A 19,983-nucleotide genomic window follows, 5' to 3' on the forward strand; every position below is an offset into this window, starting at 1 on the left:
GAGTATTTTATGCCAAAACACATAGGAATAATAGAATAATATTCAGGCTAAAAGCAGGGAAATGGCCAAATGATAAAGAAAGCCCAAAAGGTGTCTTGAAACATTGACTCTTACATTTGAGCAGGGTTTTCTTTAGGTTGAAAGAGTCAAGTTGACAAGAAAAGCTTGTCTGTTCCTCCTGGAAAAGCACGAGTCCCATTCCCCATCTGGAGCTGGTGAAACATGGATATAAAAGCAGTCTCCACCCCAGAGCCCTTCGCTTACGGCCATACCACCCTGAACACGCCCGATCTCGTCTGATCTCGGAAGCTAAGCAGGGTCGGGCCTGGTTAGTACTTGGATGGGAGACAGCGCCTGGGAATACCAGGTGCTGTAAGCTTTTATCTTCTTTTGTAAAGCCTTCAACAGACAAAGAAACAAAGAAACACAGTATGTGTGCATATTTTGAAACTAAAGTGGAACCAAAAACACAGTCAATTTGACTTTAAAATCACACATTTTTGTACAAACTGCCATTTAGAATATGGACAGCAGAGGGAGCTGTCCTGCTACTTTTGTACATTTAGAGTCTTTTATGACCAAAAAATATATTCTGAAACTTGTAAAAAAGGATGTAAAAATACCAGGTGCTGAAAGCAATTTTCAACGCAATTGACCTGTTTAATAAAAAATAAAAAAAGAGTATTTATGCCCCAAGAAACCCCTGAGAAACATTGTTGTCCTGCTACTTTTGTACATTTTGAGCGAGTATTTTATGCCCCAAAAATATTTTGAAGCTTGTAAAAAGTATGTAAAAAATACCAGGTGCTGAAAGCATTTTTTAAACAATTGAGTGTAAAATAAAGATAAAAATATAGAGTATTTTAAGCAAAAAAATCAAAACAAAACTTTACTGTCTTGCTACTTTTGTACATTTGAGAGTATTTTAGGCCAAAAAATATATATATATATTTTGAAGCCTGTTAAAAGTATGTAAAAATGTTCAGCACAATTTACCTGTTTTATAAAAAAAAAAAAAAAAGAGTATTAATGCAAAAAAAAAAAAAACATTGTTGTCCTGCTACTTTTGTACATTTGAGAGAATATTTTATGCCCCCAAAAATATTTTGAAGCTTGTAAAAAAATATGTAAAAATATCAGGTGCGGAAAGCATTTTTTGAAACAATTGAGTGTAAATTAAAGATAAAAAGAGTATTTTAAGCAAAAACTAAGCAAAACATTGCTGTCCTGCTACTTTTGTACATTTTGAGAGTAATTTATGCAAAAATACCAGGCGCCATCAGCATTTTTTGAAATGATTTACAAAACTAAAAACTTATTTTGACTAAACAGGTGGTGCCTATATGGTATTTTCTATGTATTTCATGGAAACAGAGTATTTTATGCCAAAACACATAGGAATAATAGAATAATATTCAGGCTAAAAGCAGGGAAATGGCCAAATGATAAAGAAAGCCCAAAAGGTGTCTTGAAACATTGACTCTTACATTTGAGCAGGGTTTTCTTTAGGTTGAAAGAGTCAAGTTGACAAGAAAAGCTTGTCTGTTCCTCCTGGAAAAGCACGAGTCCCATTCCCCATCTGGAGCTGGTGAAACATGGATATAAAAGCAGTCTCCACCCCAGAGCCCTTCGCTTACGGCCATACCACCCTGAACACGCCCGATCTCGTCTGATCTCGGAAGCTAAGCAGGGTCGGGCCTGGTTAGTACTTGGATGGGAGACAGCGCCTGGGAATACCAGGTGCTGTAAGCTTTTATCTTCTTTTGTAAAGCCTTCAACAGACAAAGAAACAAAGAAACACAGTATGTGTGCATATTTTGAAACTAAAGTGGAACCAAAAACACAGTCAATTTGACTTTAAAATCACACATTTTTGTACAAACTGCCATTTAGAATATGGACAGCAGAGGGAGCTGTCCTGCTACTTTTGTACATTTAGAGTCTTTTATGACCAAAAAATATATTCTGAAACTTGTAAAAAAGGATGTAAAAATACCAGGTGCTGAAAGCAATTTTCAACGCAATTGACCTGTTTAATAAAAAATAAAAAAAGAGTATTTATGCCCCAAGAAACCCCTGAGAAACATTGTTGTCCTGCTACTTTTGTACATTTTGAGCGAGTATTTTATGCCCCAAAAATATTTTGAAGCTTGTAAAAAGTATGTAAAAAATACCAGGTGCTGAAAGCATTTTTTAAACAATTGAGTGTAAAATAAAGATAAAAATATAGAGTATTTTAAGCAAAAAAATCAAAACAAAACTTTACTGTCTTGCTACTTTTGTACATTTGAGAGTATTTTAGGCCAAAAAATATATATATATATATTTTGAAGCCTGTTAAAAGTATGTAAAAATGTTCAGCACAATTTACCTGTTTTATAAAAAAAAAAAAAAAAGAGTATTAATGCAAAAAAAAAAAAAAAATTGTTGTCCTGCTACTTTTGTACATTTGAGAGAATATTTTATGCCCCCAAAAATATTTTGAAGCTTGTAAAAAAATATGTAAAAAATATCAGGTGCGGAAAGCATTTTTTGAAACAATTGAGTGTAAATTAAAGATAAAAAAGAGTATTTTAAGCAAAAACTAAGCAAAACATTGCTGTCCTGCTACTTTTGTACATTTTGAGAGTAATTTATGCAAAAATACCAGGCGCCATCAGCATTTTTTGAAATGATTTACAAAACTAAAAACTTATTTTGACTAAACAGGTGGTGCCTATATGGTATTTTCTATGTATTTCATGGAAACAGAGTATTTTATGCCAAAACACATAGGAATAATAGAATAATATTCAGGCTAAAAGCAGGGAAATGGCCAAATGATAAAGAAAGCCCAAAAGGTGTCTTGAAACATTGACTCTTACATTTGAGCAGGGTTTTCTTTAGGTTGAAAGAGTCAAGTTGACAAGAAAAGCTTGTCTGTTCCTCCTGGAAAAGCACGAGTCCCATTCCCCATCTGGAGCTGGTGAAACATGGATATAAAAGCAGTCTCCACCCCAGAGCCCTTCGCTTACGGCCATACCACCCTGAACACGCCCGATCTCGTCTGATCTCGGAAGCTAAGCAGGGTCGGGCCTGGTTAGTACTTGGATGGGAGACAGCGCCTGGGAATACCAGGTGCTATAAGCTTTTATCTTCTTTTGTAAAGCCTTCAACAGACAAAGAAACAAAGAAACACAGTATGTGTGCATATTTTGAAACTAAAGTGGAACCAAAAACACAGTCAATTTGACTTTAAAATCACACATTTTTGTACAAACTGCCATTTAGAATATGGACAGCAGAGGGAGCTGTCCTGCTACTTTTGTACATTTAGAGTCTTTTATGACCAAAAAATATATTCTGAAACTTGTAAAAAAGGATGTAAAAATACCAGGTGCTGAAAGCAATTTTCAACGCAATTGACCTGTTTAATAAAAAATAAAAAAAGAGTATTTATGCCCCAAGAAACCCCTGAGAAACATTGTTGTCCTGCTACTTTTGTACATTTTGAGCGAGTATTTTATGCCCCAAAAATATTTTGAAGCTTGTAAAAAGTATGTAAAAAATACCAGGTGCTGAAAGCATTTTTTAAACAATTGAGTGTAAAATAAAGATAAAAATATAGAGTATTTTAAGCAAAAAAATCAAAACAAAACTTTACTGTCTTGCTACTTTTGTACATTTGAGAGTATTTTAGGCCAAAAAATATATATATATATTTTGAAGCCTGTTAAAAGTATGTAAAAATGTTCAGCACAATTTACCTGTTTTATAAAAAAAAAAAAAAAAAGAGTATTAATGCAAAAAAAAAAAAAAAATTGTTGTCCTGCTACTTTTGTACATTTGAGAGAATATTTTATGCCCCCAAAAATATTTTGAAGCTTGTAAAAAAATATGTAAAAAATATCAGGTGCGGAAAGCATTTTTTGAAACAATTGAGTGTAAATTAAAGATAAAAAAGAGTATTTTAAGCAAAAACTAAGCAAAACATTGCTGTCCTGCTACTTTTGTACATTTTGAGAGTAATTTATGCAAAAATACCAGGCGCCATCAGCATTTTTTGAAATGATTTACAAAACTAAAAACTTATTTTGACTAAACAGGTGGTGCCTATATGGTATTTTCTATGTATTTCATGGAAACAGAGTATTTTATGCCAAAACACATAGGAATAATAGAATAATATTCAGGCTAAAAGCAGGGAAATGGCCAAATGATAAAGAAAGCCCAAAAGGTGTCTTGAAACATTGACTCTTACATTTGAGCAGGGTTTTCTTTAGGTTGAAAGAGTCAAGTTGACAAGAAAAGCTTGTCTGTTCCTCCTGGAAAAGCACGAGTCCCATTCCCCATCTGGAGCTGGTGAAACATGGATATAAAAGCAGTCTCCACCCCAGAGCCCTTCGCTTACGGCCATACCACCCTGAACACGCCCGATCTCGTCTGATCTCGGAAGCTAAGCAGGGTCGGGCCTGGTTAGTACTTGGATGGGAGACAGCGCCTGGGAATACCAGGTGCTGTAAGCTTTTATCTTCTTTTGTAAAGCCTTCAACAGACAAAGAAACAAAGAAACACAGTATGTGTGCATATTTTGAAACTAAAGTGGAACCAAAAACACAGTCAATTTGACTTTAAAATCACACATTTTTGTACAAACTGCCATTTAGAATATGGACAGCAGAGGGAGCTGTCCTGCTACTTTTGTACATTTAGAGTCTTTTATGACCAAAAAATATATTCTGAAACTTGTAAAAAAGGATGTAAAAATACCAGGTGCTGAAAGCAATTTTCAACGCAATTGACCTGTTTAATAAAAAATAAAAAAAGAGTATTTATGCCCCAAGAAACCCCTGAGAAACATTGTTGTCCTGCTACTTTTGTACATTTTGAGCGAGTATTTTATGCCCCAAAAATATTTTGAAGCTTGTAAAAAGTATGTAAAAAATACCAGGTGCTGAAAGCATTTTTTAAACAATTGAGTGTAAAATAAAGATAAAAATATAGAGTATTTTAAGCAAAAAAATCAAAACAAAACTTTACTGTCTTGCTACTTTTGTACATTTGAGAGTATTTTAGGCCAAAATATATATATATATATTTTGAAGCCTGTTAAAAGTATGTAAAAATGTTCAGCACAATTTACCTGTTTTATAAAAAAAAAAAAAAAGAGTATTAATGCAAAAAAAAAAAAAAAATTGTTGTCCTGCTACTTTTGTACATTTGAGAGAATATTTTATGCCCCCAAAAATATTTTGAAGCTTGTAAAAAAATATGTAAAAAATATCAGGTGCGGAAAGCATTTTTTGAAACAATTGAGTGTAAATTAAAGATAAAAAAGAGTATTTTAAGCAAAAACTAAGCAAAACATTGCTGTCCTGCTACTTTTGTACATTTTGAGAGTAATTTATGCAAAAATACCAGGCGCCATCAGCATTTTTTGAAATGATTTACAAAACTAAAAACTTATTTTGACTAAACAGGTGGTGCCTATATGGTATTTTCTATGTATTTCATGGAAACAGAGTATTTTATGCCAAAACACATAGGAATAATAGAATAATATTCAGGCTAAAAGCAGGGAAATGGCCAAATGATAAAGAAAGCCCAAAAGGTGTCTTGAAACATTGACTCTTACATTTGAGCAGGGTTTTCTTTAGGTTGAAAGAGTCAAGTTGACAAGAAAAGCTTGTCTGTTCCTCCTGGAAAAGCACGAGTCCCATTCCCCATCTGGAGCTGGTGAAACATGGATATAAAAGCAGTCTCCACCCCAGAGCCCTTCGCTTACGGCCATACCACCCTGAACACGCCCGATCTCGTCTGATCTCGGAAGCTAAGCAGGGTCGGGCCTGGTTAGTACTTGGATGGGAGACAGCGCCTGGGAATACCAGGTGCTGTAAGCTTTTATCTTCTTTTGTAAAGCCTTCAACAGACAAAGAAACAAAGAAACACAGTATGTGTGCATATTTTGAAACTAAAGTGGAACCAAAAACACAGTCAATTTGACTTTAAAATCACACATTTTTGTACAAACTGCCATTTAGAATATGGACAGCAGAGGGAGCTGTCCTGCTACTTTTGTACATTTAGAGTCTTTTATGACCAAAAAATATATTCTGAAACTTGTAAAAAAGGATGTAAAAATACCAGGTGCTGAAAGCAATTTTCAACGCAATTGACCTGTTTAATAAAAAATAAAAAAAGAGTATTTATGCCCCAAGAAACCCCTGAGAAACATTGTTGTCCTGCTACTTTTGTACATTTTGAGCGAGTATTTTATGCCCCAAAAATATTTTGAAGCTTGTAAAAAGTATGTAAAAAATACCAGGTGCTGAAAGCATTTTTTAAACAATTGAGTGTAAAATAAAGATAAAAATATAGAGTATTTTAAGCAAAAAAATCAAAACAAAACTTTACTGTCTTGCTACTTTTGTACATTTGAGAGTATTTTAGGCCAAAAAAATATATATATATATTTTGAAGCCTGTTAAAAGTATGTAAAAATGTTCAGCACAATTTACCTGTTTTATAAAAAAAAAAAAAAAAGAGTATTAATGCAAAAAAAAAAAAAACATTGTTGTCCTGCTACTTTTGTACATTTGAGAGAATATTTTATGCCCCCAAAAATATTTTGAAGCTTGTAAAAAAATATGTAAAAATATCAGGTGCGGAAAGCATTTTTTGAAACAATTGAGTGTAAATTAAAGATAAAAAGAGTATTTTAAGCAAAAACTAAGCAAAACATTGCTGTCCTGCTACTTTTGTACATTTTGAGAGTAATTTATGCAAAAATACCAGGCGCCATCAGCATTTTTTGAAATGATTTACAAAACTAAAAACTTATTTTGACTAAACAGGTGGTGCCTATATGGTATTTTCTATGTATTTCATGGAAACAGAGTATTTTATGCCAAAACACATAGGAATAATAGAATAATATTCAGGCTAAAAGCAGGGAAATGGCCAAATGATAAAGAAAGCCCAAAAGGTGTCTTGAAACATTGACTCTTACATTTGAGCAGGGTTTTCTTTAGGTTGAAAGAGTCAAGTTGACAAGAAAAGCTTGTCTGTTCCTCCTGGAAAAGCACGAGTCCCATTCCCCATCTGGAGCTGGTGAAACATGGATATAAAAGCAGTCTCCACCCCAGAGCCCTTTGCTTACGGCCATACCACCCTGAACACGCCCGATCTCGTCTGATCTCGGAAGCTAAGCAGGGTCGGGCCTGGTTAGTACTTGGATGGGAGACAGCGCCTGGGAATACCAGGTGCTGTAAGCTTTTATCTTCTTTTGTAAAGCCTTCAACAGACAAAGAAACAAAGAAACACAGTATGTGTGCATATTTTGAAACTAAAGTGGAACCAAAAACACAGTCAATTTGACTTTAAAATCACACATTTTTGTACAAACTGCCATTTAGAATATGGACAGCAGAGGGAGCTGTCCTGCTACTTTTGTACATTTAGAGTCTTTTATGACCAAAAAATATATTCTGAAACTTGTAAAAAAGGATGTAAAAATACCAGGTGCTGAAAGCAATTTTCAACGCAATTGACCTGTTTAATAAAAAATAAAAAAAGAGTATTTATGCCCCAAGAAACCCCTGAGAAACATTGTTGTCCTGCTACTTTTGTACATTTTGAGCGAGTATTTTATGCCCCAAAAATATTTTGAAGCTTGTAAAAAGTATGTAAAAAATACCAGGTGCTGAAAGCATTTTTTAAACAATTGAGTGTAAAATAAAGATAAAAATATAGAGTATTTTAAGCAAAAAAATCAAAACAAAACTTTACTGTCTTGCTACTTTTGTACATTTGAGAGTATTTTAGGCCAAAAAATATATATATATATTTTGAAGCCTGTTAAAAGTATGTAAAAATGTTCAGCACAATTTACCTGTTTTATAAAAAAAAAAAAAAAAGAGTATTAATGCAAAAAAAAAAAAAACATTGTTGTCCTGCTACTTTTGTACATTTGAGAGAATATTTTATGCCCCCAAAAATATTTTGAAGCTTGTAAAAAAATATGTAAAAATATCAGGTGCGGAAAGCATTTTTTGAAACAATTGAGTGTAAATTAAAGATAAAAAGAGTATTTTAAGCAAAAACTAAGCAAAACATTGCTGTCCTGCTACTTTTGTACATTTTGAGAGTAATTTATGCAAAAATACCAGGCGCCATCAGCATTTTTTGAAATGATTTACAAAACTAAAAACTTATTTTGACTAAACAGGTGGTGCCTATATGGTATTTTCTATGTATTTCATGGAAACAGAGTATTTTATGCCAAAACACATAGGAATAATAGAATAATATTCAGGCTAAAAGCAGGGAAATGGCCAAATGATAAAGAAAGCCCAAAAGGTGTCTTGAAACATTGACTCTTACATTTGAGCAGGGTTTTCTTTAGGTTGAAAGAGTCAAGTTGACAAGAAAAGCTTGTCTGTTCCTCCTGGAAAAGCACGAGTCCCATTCCCCATCTGGAGCTGGTGAAACATGGATATAAAAGCAGTCTCCACCCCAGAGCCCTTCGCTTACGGCCATACCACCCTGAACACGCCCGATCTCGTCTGATCTCGGAAGCTAAGCAGGGTCGGGCCTGGTTAGTACTTGGATGGGAGACAGCGCCTGGGAATACCAGGTGCTGTAAGCTTTTATCTTCTTTTGTAAAGCCTTCAACAGACAAAGAAACAAAGAAACACAGTATGTGTGCATATTTTGAAACTAAAGTGGAACCAAAAACACAGTCAATTTGACTTTAAAATCACACATTTTTGTACAAACTGCCATTTAGAATATGGACAGCAGAGGGAGCTGTCCTGCTACTTTTGTACATTTAGAGTCTTTTATGACCAAAAAATATATTCTGAAACTTGTAAAAAAGGATGTAAAAATACCAGGTGCTGAAAGCAATTTTCAACGCAATTGACCTGTTTAATAAAAAATAAAAAAAGAGTATTTATGCCCCAAGAAACCCCTGAGAAACATTGTTGTCCTGCTACTTTTGTACATTTTGAGCGAGTATTTTATGCCCCAAAAATATTTTGAAGCTTGTAAAAAGTATGTAAAAAATACCAGGTGCTGAAAGCATTTTTTAAACAATTGAGTGTAAAATAAAGATAAAAATATAGAGTATTTTAAGCAAAAAAATCAAAACAAAACTTTACTGTCTTGCTACTTTTGTACATTTGAGAGTATTTTAGGCCAAAAAATATATATATATATTTTGAAGCCTGTTAAAAGTATGTAAAAATGTTCAGCACAATTTACCTGTTTTATAAAAAAAAAAAAAAAAGAGTATTAATGCAAAAAAAAAAAAAAAATTGTTGTCCTGCTACTTTTGTACATTTGAGAGAATATTTTATGCCCCCAAAAATATTTTGAAGCTTGTAAAAAAATATGTAAAAAATATCAGGTGCGGAAAGCATTTTTTGAAACAATTGAGTGTAAATTAAAGATAAAAAAGAGTATTTTAAGCAAAAACTAAGCAAAACATTGCTGTCCTGCTACTTTTGTACATTTTGAGAGTAATTTATGCAAAAATACCAGGCGCCATCAGCATTTTTTGAAATGATTTACAAAACTAAAAACTTATTTTGACTAAACAGGTGGTGCCTATATGGTATTTTCTATGTATTTCATGGAAACAGAGTATTTTATGCCAAAACACATAGGAATAATAGAATAATATTCAGGCTAAAAGCAGGGAAATGGCCAAATGATAAAGAAAGCCCAAAAGGTGTCTTGAAACATTGACTCTTACATTTGAGCAGGGTTTTCTTTAGGTTGAAAGAGTCAAGTTGACAAGAAAAGCTTGTCTGTTCCTCCTGGAAAAGCACGAGTCCCATTCCCCATCTGGAGCTGGTGAAACATGGATATAAAAGCAGTCTCCACCCCAGAGCCCTTCGCTTACGGCCATACCACCCTGAACACGCCCGATCTCGTCTGATCTCGGAAGCTAAGCAGGGTAGGGCCTGGTTAATACTTGGATGGGAGACCGCCTGGGAATACCAGGTGCTGTAAGCTTTTATCTTCTTTTGTAAAGCCTTCAACAGACAAAGAAACAAAGAAACACAGTATGTGTGCATATTTTGAAACTAAAGTGGAACCAAAAACACAGTCAATTTGACTTTAAAATCACACATTTTTGTACAAACTGCCATTTAGAATATGGACAGCAGAGGGAGCTGTCCTGCTACTTTTGTACATTTAGAGTCTTTTATGACCAAAAAATATATTCTGAAACTTGTAAAAAAGGATGTAAAAATACCAGGTGCTGAAAGCAATTTTCAACGCAATTTACCTGTTTAATAAAAAATAAAAAAAGAGTGTTTATGCCCCAAGAAACCCCTGAGAAACATTGTTGTCCTGCTACTTTTGTACATTTTGAGCGAGTATTTTATGCCCCAAAAATATTTTGAAGCTTGTAAAAAGTATGTAAAAAATACCAGGTGCTGAAAGCATTTTTTAAACAATTGAGTGTAAAATAAAGATAAAAAATATAGAGTATTTTAAGCAAAAAAATCAAAACAAAACTTTACTGTCTTGCTACTTTTGTACATTTGAGAGTATTTTAGGCCAAAAAATATATATATATATTTTGAAGCCTGTTAAAAGTATGTAAAAATGTTCAGCACAATTTACCTGTTTTATAAAAAAAAAAAAAAAAAGAGTATTAATGCAAAAAAAAAAAAAACATTGTTGTCCTGCTACTTTTGTACATTTGAGAGAATATTTTATGCCCCCAAAAATATTTTGAAGCTTGTAAAAAAATATGTAAAAATATCAGGTGCGGAAAGCATTTTTTGAAACAATTGAGTGTAAATTAAAGATAAAAAGAGTATTTTAAGCAAAAACTAAGCAAAACATTGCTGTCCTGCTACTTTTGTACATTTTGAGAGTAATTTATGCAAAAATACCAGGCGCCATCAGCATTTTTTGAAATGATTTACAAAACTAAAAACTTATTTTGACTAAACAGGTGGTGCCTATATGGTATTTTCTATGTATTTCATGGAAACAGAGTATTTTATGCCAAAACACATAGGAATAATAGAATAATATTCAGGCTAAAAGCAGGGAAATGGCCAAATGATAAAGAAAGCCCAAAAGGTGTCTTGAAACATTGACTCTTACATTTGAGCAGGGTTTTCTTTAGGTTGAAAGAGTCAAGTTGACAAGAAAAGCTTGTCTGTTCCTCCTGGAAAAGCACGAGTCCCATTCCCCATCTGGAGCTGGTGAAACATGGATATAAAAGCAGTCTCCACCCCAGAGCCCTTCGCTTACGGCCATACCACCCTGAACACGCCCGATCTCGTCTGATCTTGGAAGCTAAGCAGGGTCGGGCCTGGTTAGTACTTGGATGGGAGACAGCGCCTGGGAATACCAGGTGCTGTAAGCTTTTATCTTCTTTTGTAAAGCCTTCAACAGACAAAGAAACAAAGAAACACAGTATGTGTGCATATTTTGAAACTAAAGTGGAACCAAAAACACAGTCAATTTGACTTTAAAATCACACATTTTTGTACAAACTGCCATTTAGAATATGGACAGCAGAGGGAGCTGTCCTGCTACTTTTGTACATTTAGAGTCTTTTATGACCAAAAAATATATTCTGAAACTTGTAAAAAAGGATGTAAAAATACCAGGTGCTGAAAGCAATTTTCAACGCAATTTACCTGTTTAATAAAAAATAAAAAAAGAGTGTTTATGCCCCAAGAAACCCCTGAGAAACATTGTTGTCCTGCTACTTTTGTACATTTTGAGCGAGTATTTTATGCCCCAAAAATATTTTGAAGCTTGTAAAAAGTATGTAAAAAATACCAGGTGCTGAAAGCATTTTTTAAACAATTGAGTGTAAAATAAAGATAAAAAATATAGAGTATTTTAAGCAAAAAAATCAAAACAAAACTTTACTGTCTTGCTACTTTTGTACATTTGAGAGTATTTTAGGCCAAAAAATATATATATATATTTTGAAGCCTGTTAAAAGTATGTAAAAATGTTCAGCACAATTTACCTGTTTTATAAAAAAAAAAAAAAAAAGAGTATTAATGCAAAAAAAAAAAAAACATTGTTGTCCTGCTACTTTTGTACATTTGAGAGAATATTTTATGCCCCCAAAAATATTTTGAAGCTTGTAAAAAAATATGTAAAAATATCAGGTGCGGAAAGCATTTTTTGAAACAATTGAGTGTAAATTAAAGATAAAAAGAGTATTTTAAGCAAAAACTAAGCAAAACATTGCTGTCCTGCTACTTTTGTACATTTTGAGAGTAATTTATGCAAAAATACCAGGCGCCATCAGCATTTTTTGAAATGATTTACAAAACTAAAAACTTATTTTGACTAAACAGGTGGTGCCTATATGGTATTTTCTATGTATTTCATGGAAACAGAGTATTTTATGCCAAAACACATAGGAATAATAGAATAATATTCAGGCTAAAAGCAGGGAAATGGCCAAATGATAAAGAAAGCCCAAAAGGTGTCTTGAAACATTGACTCTTACATTTGAGCAGGGTTTTCTTTAGGTTGAAAGAGTCAAGTTGACAAGAAAAGCTTGTCTGTTCCTCCTGGAAAAGCACGAGTCCCATTCCCCATCTGGAGCTGGTGAAACATGGATATAAAAGCAGTCTCCACCCCAGAGCCCTTCGCTTACGGCCATACCACCCTGAACACGCCCGATCTCGTCTGATCTCGGAAGCTAAGCAGGGTCGGGCCTGGTTAGTACTTGGATGGGAGACAGCGCCTGGGAATACCAGGTGCTGTAAGCTTTTATCTTCTTTTGTAAAGCCTTCAACAGACAAAGAAACAAAGAAACACAGTATGTGTGCATATTTTGAAACTAAAGTGGAACCAAAAACACAGTCAATTTGACTTTAAAATCACACATTTTTGTACAAACTGCCATTTAGAATATGGACAGCAGAGGGAGCTGTCCTGCTACTTTTGTACATTTAGAGTCTTTTATGACCAAAAAATATATTCTGAAACTTGTAAAAAAGGATGTAAAAATACCAGGTGCTGAAAGCAATTTTCAACGCAATTGACCTGTTTAATAAAAAATAAAAAAAGAGTATTTATGCCCCAAGAAACCCCTGAGAAACATTGTTGTCCTGCTACTTTTGTACATTTTGAGCGAGTATTTTATGCCCCAAAAATATTTTGAAGCTTGTAAAAAGTATGTAAAAAATACCAGGTGCTGAAAGCATTTTTTAAACAATTGAGTGTAAAATAAAGATAAAAATATAGAGTATTTTAAGCAAAAAAATCAAAACAAAACTTTACTGTCTTGCTACTTTTGTACATTTGAGAGTATTTTAGGCCAAAAAATATATATATATATTTTGAAGCCTGTTAAAAGTATGTAAAAATGTTCAGCACAATTTACCTGTTTTATAAAAAAAAAAAAAAAAGAGTATTAATGCAAAAAAAAAAAAAAAATTGTTGTCCTGCTACTTTTGTACATTTGAGAGAATATTTTATGCCCCCAAAAATATTTTGAAGCTTGTAAAAAAATATGTAAAAAATATCAGGTGCGGAAAGCATTTTTTGAAACAATTGAGTGTAAATTAAAGATAAAAAAGAGTATTTTAAGCAAAAACTAAGCAAAACATTGCTGTCCTGCTACTTTTGTACATTTTGAGAGTAATTTATGCAAAAATACCAGGCGCCATCAGCATTTTTTGAAATGATTTACAAAACTAAAAACTTATTTTGACTAAACAGGTGGTGCCTATATGGTATTTTCTATGTATTTCATGGAAACAGAGTATTTTATGCCAAAACACATAGGAATAATAGAATAATATTCAGGCTAAAAGCAGGGAAATGGCCAAATGATAAAGAAAGCCCAAAAGGTGTCTTGAAACATTGACTCTTACATTTGAGCAGGGTTTTCTTTAGGTTGAAAGAGTCAAGTTGACAAGAAAAGCTTGTCTGTTCCTCCTGGAAAAGCACGAGTCCCATTCCCCATCTGGAGCTGGTGAAACATGGATATAAAAGCAGTCTCCACCCCAGAGCCCTTCGCTTACGGCCATACCACCCTGAACACGCCCGATCTCGTCTGATCTCGGAAGCTAAGCAGGGTCGGGCCTGGTTAGTACTTGGATGGGAGACCGCCTGGGAATACCAGGTGCTGTAAGCTTTTATCTTCTTTTGTAAAGCCTTCAACAGACAAAGAAACAAAGAAACACAGTATGTGTGCATATTTTGAAACTAAAGTGGAACCAAAAACACAGTCAATTTGACTTTAAAATCACACATTTTTGTACAAACTGCCATTTAGAATATGGACAGCAGAGGGAGCTGTCCTGCTACTTTTGTACATTTAGAGTCTTTTATGACCAAAAAATATATTCTGAAACTTGTAAAAAAGGATGTAAAAATACCAGGTGCTGAAAGCAATTTTCAACGCAATTGACCTGTTTAATAAAAAATAAAAAAAAGAGTATTTATGCCCCAAGAAACCCCTGAGAAACATTGTTGTCCTGCTACTTTTGTACATTTTGAGCGAGTATTTTATGCCCCAAAAATATTTTGAAGCTTGTAAAAAGTATGTAAAAAATACCAGGTGCTGAAAGCATTTTTTAAACAATTGAGTGTAAAATAAAGATAAAAATATAGAGTATTTTAAGCAAAAAAATCAAAACAAAACTTTACTGTCTTGCTACTTTTGTACATTTGAGAGTATTTTAGGCCAAAAAATATATATATATATTTTGAAGCCTGTTAAAAGTATGTAAAAATGTTCAGCACAATTTACCTGTTTTATAAAAAAAAAAAAAAAAGAGTATTAATGCAAAAAAAAAAAAAACATTGTTGTCCTGCTACTTTTGTACATTTGAGAGAATATTTTATGCCCCCAAAAATATTTTGAAGCTTGTAAAAAAATATGTAAAAATATCAGGTGCGGAAAGCATTTTTTGAAACAATTGAGTGTAAATTAAAGATAAAAAGAGTATTTTAAGCAAAAACTAAGCAAAACATTGCTGTCCTGCTACTTTTGTACATTTTGAGAGTAATTTATGCAAAAATACCAGGCGCCATCAGCATTTTTTGAAATGATTTACAAAACTAAAAACTTATTTTGACTAAACAGGTGGTGCCTATATGGTATTTTCTATGTATTTCATGGAAACAGAGTATTTTATGCCAAAACACATAGGAATAATAGAATAATATTCAGGCTAAAAGCAGGGAAATGGCCAAATGATAAAGAAAGCCCAAAAGGTGTCTTGAAACATTGACTCTTACATTTGAGCAGGGTTTTCTTTAGGTTGAAAGAGTCAAGTTGACAAGAAAAGCTTGTCTGTTCCTCCTGGAAAAGCACGAGTCCCATTCCCCATCTGGAGCTGGTGAAACATGGATATAAAAGCAGTCTCCACCCCAGAGCCCTTCGCTTACGGCCATACCACCCTGAACACGCCCGATCTCGTCTGATCTCGGAAGCTAAGCAGGGTCGGGCCTGGTTAGTACTTGGATGGGAGACCGCCTGGGAATACCAGGTGCTGTAAGCTTTTATCTTCTTTTGTAAAGCCTTCAACAGACAAAGAAACAAAGAAACACAGTATGTGTGCATATTTTGAAACTAAAGTGGAACCAAAAACACAGTCAATTTGACTTTAAAATCACACATTTTTGTACAAACTGCCATTTAGAATATGGACAGCAGAGGGAGCTGTCCTGCTACTTTTGTACATTTAGAGTCTTTTATGACCAAAAAATATATTCTGAAACTTGTAAAAAAGGATGTAAAAATACCAGGTGCTGAAAGCAATTTTCAACGCAATTGACCTGTTTAATAAAAAATAAAAAAAGAGTATTTATGCCCCAAGAAACCCCTGAGAAACATTGTTGTCCTGCTACTTTTGTACATTTTGAGCGAGTATTTTATGCCCCAAAAATATTTTGAAGCTTGTAAAAAGTATGTAAAAAATACCAGGTGCTGAAAGCATTTTTTAAACAATTGAGTGTAAAATAAAGATAAAAATATAGAGTATTTTAAGCAAAAAAATCAAAACAAAACTTTACTGTCTTGCTACTTTTGTACATTTGAGAGTATTTTAGGCCAAAAAATATATATATATATTTTGAAGCCTGTTAAAAGTATGTAAAAATGTTCAGCACAATTTACCTGTTTTATAAAAAAAAAAAAAAAAGAGTATTAATGCAAAAAAAAAAAAAAAATTGTTGTCCTGCTACTTTTGTACATTTGAGAGAATATTTTATGCCCCCAAAAATATTTTGAAGCTTGTAAAAAAATATGTAAAAAATATCAGGTGCGGAAAGCATTTTTTGAAACAATTGAGTGTAAATTAAAGATAAAAAGAGTATTTTAAGCAAAAACTAAGCAAAACATTGCTGTCCTGCTACTTTTGTACATTTTGAGAGTAATTTATGCAAAAATACCAGGCGCCATCAGCATTTTTTGAAATGATTTACAAAACTAAAAACTTATTTTGACTAAACAGGTGGTGCCTATATGGTATTTTCTATGTATTTCATGGAAACAGAGTATTTTATGCCAAAACACATAGGAATAATAGAATAATATTCAGGCTAAAAGCAGGGAAATGGCCAAATGATAAAGAAAGCCCAAAAGGTGTCTTGAAACATTGACTCTTACATTTGAGCAGGGTTTTCTTTAGGTTGAAAGAGTCAAGTTGACAAGAAAAGCTTGTCTGTTCCTCCTGGAAAAGCACGAGTCCCATTCCCCATCTGGAGCTGGTGAAACATGGATATAAAAGCAGTCTCCACCCCAGAGCCCTTCGCTTACGGCCATACCACCCTGAACACGCCCGATCTCGTCTGATCTCCGAAGCTAAGCAGGGTCGGGCCTGGTTAGTACTTGGATGGGAGACCGCCTGGGAATACCAGGTGCTGTAAGCTTTTATCTTCTTTTGTAAAGCCTTCAACAGACAAAGAAACAAAGAAACACAGTATGTGTGCATATTTTGAAACTAAAGTGGAACCAAAAACACAGTCAATTTGACTTTAAAATCACACATTTTTGTACAAACTGCCATTTAGAATATGGACAGCAGAGGGAGCTGTCCTGCTACTTTTGTACATTTAGAGTCTTTTATGACCAAAAAATATATTCTGAAACTTGTAAAAAAGGATGTAAAAATACCAGGTGCTGAAAGCAATTTTCAACGCAATTGACCTGTTTAATAAAAAATAAAAAAAGAGTATTTATGCCCCAAGAAACCCCTGAGAAACATTGTTGTCCTGCTACTTTTGTACATTTTGAGCGAGTATTTTATGCCCCAAAAATATTTTGAAGCTTGTAAAAAGTATGTAAAAAATACCAGGTGCTGAAAGCATTTTTTAAACAATTGAGTGTAAAATAAAGATAAAAATATAGAGTATTTTAAGCAAAAAAATCAAAACAAAACTTTACTGTCTTGCTACTTTTGTACATTTGAGAGTATTTTAGGCCAAAAAATATATATATATATTTTGAAGCCTGTTAAAAGTATGTAAAAATGTTCAGCACAATTTACCTGTTTTATAAAAAAAAAAAAAAAAGAGTATTAATGCAAAAAAAAAAAAAACATTGTTGTCCTGCTACTTTTGTACATTTGAGAGAATATTTTATGCCCCCAAAAATATTTTGAAGCTTGTAAAAAAATATGTAAAAATATCAGGTGCGGAAAGCATTTTTTGAAACAATTGAGTGTAAATTAAAGATAAAAAGAGTATTTTAAGCAAAAACTAAGCAAAACATTGCTGTCCTGCTACTTTTGTACATTTTGAGAGTAATTTATGCAAAAATACCAGGCGCCATCAGCATTTTTTGAAATGATTTACAAAACTAAAAACTTATTTTGACTAAACAGGTGGTGCCTATATGGTATTTTCTATGTATTTCATGGAAACAGAGTATTTTATGCCAAAACACATAGGAATAATAGAATAATATTCAGGCTAAAAGCAGGGAAATGGCCAAATGATAAAGAAAGCCCAAAAGGTGTCTTGAAACATTGACTCTTACATTTGAGCAGGGTTTTCTTTAGGTTGAAAGAGTCAAGTTGACAAGAAAAGCTTGTCTGTTCCTCCTGGAAAAGCACGAGTCCCATTCCCCATCTGGAGCTGGTGAAACATGGATATAAAAGCAGTCTCCACCCCAGAGCCCTTCGCTTACGGCCATACCACCCTGAACACGCCCGATCTCGTCTGATCTCGGAAGCTAAGCAGGGTCGGGCCTGGTTAGTACTTGGATGGGAGACAGCGCCTGGGAATACCAGGTGCTGTAAGCTTTTATCTTCTTTTGTAAAGCCTTCAACAGACAAAGAAACAAAGAAACACAGTATGTGTGCATATTTTGAAACTAAAGTGGAACCAAAAACACAGTCAATTTGACTTTAAAATCACACATTTTTGTACAAACTGCCATTTAGAATATGGACAGCAGAGGGAGCTGTCCTGCTACTTTTGTACATTTAGAGTCTTTTATGACCAAAAAATATATTCTGAAACTTGTAAAAAAGGATGTAAAAATACCAGGTGCTGAAAGCAATTTTCAACGCAATTGACCTGTTTAATAAAAAATAAAAAAAGAGTATTTATGCCCCAAGAAACCCCTGAGAAACATTGTTGTCCTGCTACTTTTGTACATTTTGAGCGAGTATTTTATGCCCCAAAAATATTTTGAAGCTTGTAAAAAGTATGTAAAAAATACCAGGTGCTGAAAGCATTTTTTAAACAATTGAGTGTAAAATAAAGATAAAAATATAGAGTATTTTAAGCAAAAAAATCAAAACAAAACTTTACTGTCTTGCTACTTTTGTACATTTGAGAGTATTTTAGGCCAAAAAATATATATATATATTTTGAAGCCTGTTAAAAGTATGTAAAAATGTTCAGCACAATTTACCTGTTTTATAAAAAAAAAAAAAAAAGAGTATTAATGCAAAAAAAAAAAAAAAATTGTTGTCCTGCTACTTTTGTACATTTGAGAGAATATTTTATGCCCCCAAAAATATTTTGAAGCTTGTAAAAAAATATGTAAAAAATATCAGGTGCGGAAAGCATTTTTTGAAACAATTGAGTGTAAATTAAAGATAAAAAAGAGTATTTTAAGCAAAAACTAAGCAAAACATTGCTGTCCTGCTACTTTTGTACATTTTGAGAGTAATTTATGCAAAAATACCAGGCGCCATCAGCATTTTTTGAAATGATTTACAAAACTAAAAACTTATTTTGACTAAACAGGTGGTGCCTATATGGTATTTTCTATGTATTTCATGGAAACAGAGTATTTTATGCCAAAACACATAGGAATAATAGAATAATATTCAGGCTAAAAGCAGGGAAATGGCCAAATGATAAAGAAAGCCCAAAAGGTGTCTTGAAACATTGACTCTTACATTTGAGCAGGGTTTTCTTTAGGTTGAAAGAGTCAAGTTGACAAGAAAAGCTTGTCTGTTCCTCCTGGAAAAGCACGAGTCCCATTCCCCATCTGGAGCTGGTGAAACATGGATATAAAAGCAGTCTCCACCCCAGAGCCCTTTGCTTACGGCCATACCACCCTGAACACGCCCGATCTCGTCTGATCTCGGAAGCTAAGCAGGGTCGGGCCTGGTTAGTACTTGGATGGGAGACCGCCTGGGAATACCAGGTGCTGTAAGCTTTTATCTTCTTTTGTAAAGCCTTCAACAGACAAAGAAACAAAGAAACACAGTATGTGTGCATATTTTGAAACTAAAGTGGAACCAAAAACACAGTCAATTTGACTTTAAAATCACACATTTTTGTACAAACTGCCATTTAGAATATGGACAGCAGAGGGAGCTGTCCTGCTACTTTTGTACATTTAGAGTCTTTTATGACCAAAAAATATATTCTGAAACTTGTAAAAAAGGATGTAAAAATACCAGGTGCTGAAAGCAATTTTCAACGCAATTTACCTGTTTAATAAAAAATAAAAAAAGAGTGTTTATGCCCCAAGAAACCCCTGAGAAACATTGTTGTCCTGCTACTTTTGTACATTTTGAGCGAGTA

At 33.6% G+C, this 19,983-nt stretch overlaps 15 non-coding genes across 15 annotated transcripts; all 15 read left to right on the forward strand.

The window, feature by feature from the left end:
- Window positions 1-258: 258 nt before the first annotated feature.
- LOC140356854 (5S ribosomal RNA) lies at window positions 259-379 on the forward strand. The gene has a single exon (XR_011926163.1). It is a non-coding gene; the product is annotated as a 5S ribosomal RNA (ribosomal RNA).
- Window positions 380-1,631: 1,252 nt separating this feature from the next.
- On the forward strand, window positions 1,632-1,752 carry LOC140356855 (5S ribosomal RNA). Its single transcript, XR_011926164.1, has one exon. It is a non-coding gene; the product is annotated as a 5S ribosomal RNA (ribosomal RNA).
- A 1,256-nt stretch (window positions 1,753-3,008) lies between these two features.
- LOC140356933 (5S ribosomal RNA) lies at window positions 3,009-3,129 on the forward strand. Its single transcript, XR_011926237.1, has one exon. It is a non-coding gene; the product is annotated as a 5S ribosomal RNA (ribosomal RNA).
- Window positions 3,130-4,384: 1,255 nt separating this feature from the next.
- LOC140356856 (5S ribosomal RNA) lies at window positions 4,385-4,505 on the forward strand. Its single transcript, XR_011926165.1, has one exon. It is a non-coding gene; the product is annotated as a 5S ribosomal RNA (ribosomal RNA).
- Window positions 4,506-5,758: 1,253 nt separating this feature from the next.
- LOC140356857 (5S ribosomal RNA) lies at window positions 5,759-5,879 on the forward strand. Its single transcript, XR_011926166.1, has one exon. It is a non-coding gene; the product is annotated as a 5S ribosomal RNA (ribosomal RNA).
- A 1,253-nt stretch (window positions 5,880-7,132) lies between these two features.
- On the forward strand, window positions 7,133-7,253 carry LOC140356858 (5S ribosomal RNA). The gene has a single exon (XR_011926167.1). It is a non-coding gene; the product is annotated as a 5S ribosomal RNA (ribosomal RNA).
- Window positions 7,254-8,505: 1,252 nt separating this feature from the next.
- Window positions 8,506-8,626, forward strand: LOC140356859 (5S ribosomal RNA). The gene has a single exon (XR_011926168.1). It is a non-coding gene; the product is annotated as a 5S ribosomal RNA (ribosomal RNA).
- A 1,254-nt stretch (window positions 8,627-9,880) lies between these two features.
- LOC140356804 (5S ribosomal RNA) lies at window positions 9,881-9,999 on the forward strand. Its single transcript, XR_011926113.1, has one exon. It is a non-coding gene; the product is annotated as a 5S ribosomal RNA (ribosomal RNA).
- A 1,254-nt stretch (window positions 10,000-11,253) lies between these two features.
- On the forward strand, window positions 11,254-11,374 carry LOC140356922 (5S ribosomal RNA). The gene has a single exon (XR_011926228.1). It is a non-coding gene; the product is annotated as a 5S ribosomal RNA (ribosomal RNA).
- A 1,254-nt stretch (window positions 11,375-12,628) lies between these two features.
- On the forward strand, window positions 12,629-12,749 carry LOC140356860 (5S ribosomal RNA). The gene has a single exon (XR_011926169.1). It is a non-coding gene; the product is annotated as a 5S ribosomal RNA (ribosomal RNA).
- A 1,254-nt stretch (window positions 12,750-14,003) lies between these two features.
- Window positions 14,004-14,122, forward strand: LOC140356967 (5S ribosomal RNA). The gene has a single exon (XR_011926267.1). It is a non-coding gene; the product is annotated as a 5S ribosomal RNA (ribosomal RNA).
- Window positions 14,123-15,375: 1,253 nt separating this feature from the next.
- Window positions 15,376-15,494, forward strand: LOC140356968 (5S ribosomal RNA). Its single transcript, XR_011926268.1, has one exon. It is a non-coding gene; the product is annotated as a 5S ribosomal RNA (ribosomal RNA).
- A 1,253-nt stretch (window positions 15,495-16,747) lies between these two features.
- Window positions 16,748-16,866, forward strand: LOC140356821 (5S ribosomal RNA). The gene has a single exon (XR_011926130.1). It is a non-coding gene; the product is annotated as a 5S ribosomal RNA (ribosomal RNA).
- A 1,252-nt stretch (window positions 16,867-18,118) lies between these two features.
- On the forward strand, window positions 18,119-18,239 carry LOC140356861 (5S ribosomal RNA). The gene has a single exon (XR_011926170.1). It is a non-coding gene; the product is annotated as a 5S ribosomal RNA (ribosomal RNA).
- Window positions 18,240-19,493: 1,254 nt separating this feature from the next.
- On the forward strand, window positions 19,494-19,612 carry LOC140356969 (5S ribosomal RNA). Its single transcript, XR_011926269.1, has one exon. It is a non-coding gene; the product is annotated as a 5S ribosomal RNA (ribosomal RNA).
- The last annotated feature ends 371 nt before the right edge of the window (window positions 19,613-19,983 follow it).

Source organism: Eucyclogobius newberryi, unplaced genomic scaffold, assembly GCF_026437365.1.
Source record: "Eucyclogobius newberryi isolate DKJ021-1_F unplaced genomic scaffold, fEucNew1.0.hap1 SCAF_12, whole genome shotgun sequence".
Lineage (NCBI taxonomy): Eukaryota > Metazoa > Chordata > Actinopteri > Gobiiformes > Gobiidae > Eucyclogobius > Eucyclogobius newberryi.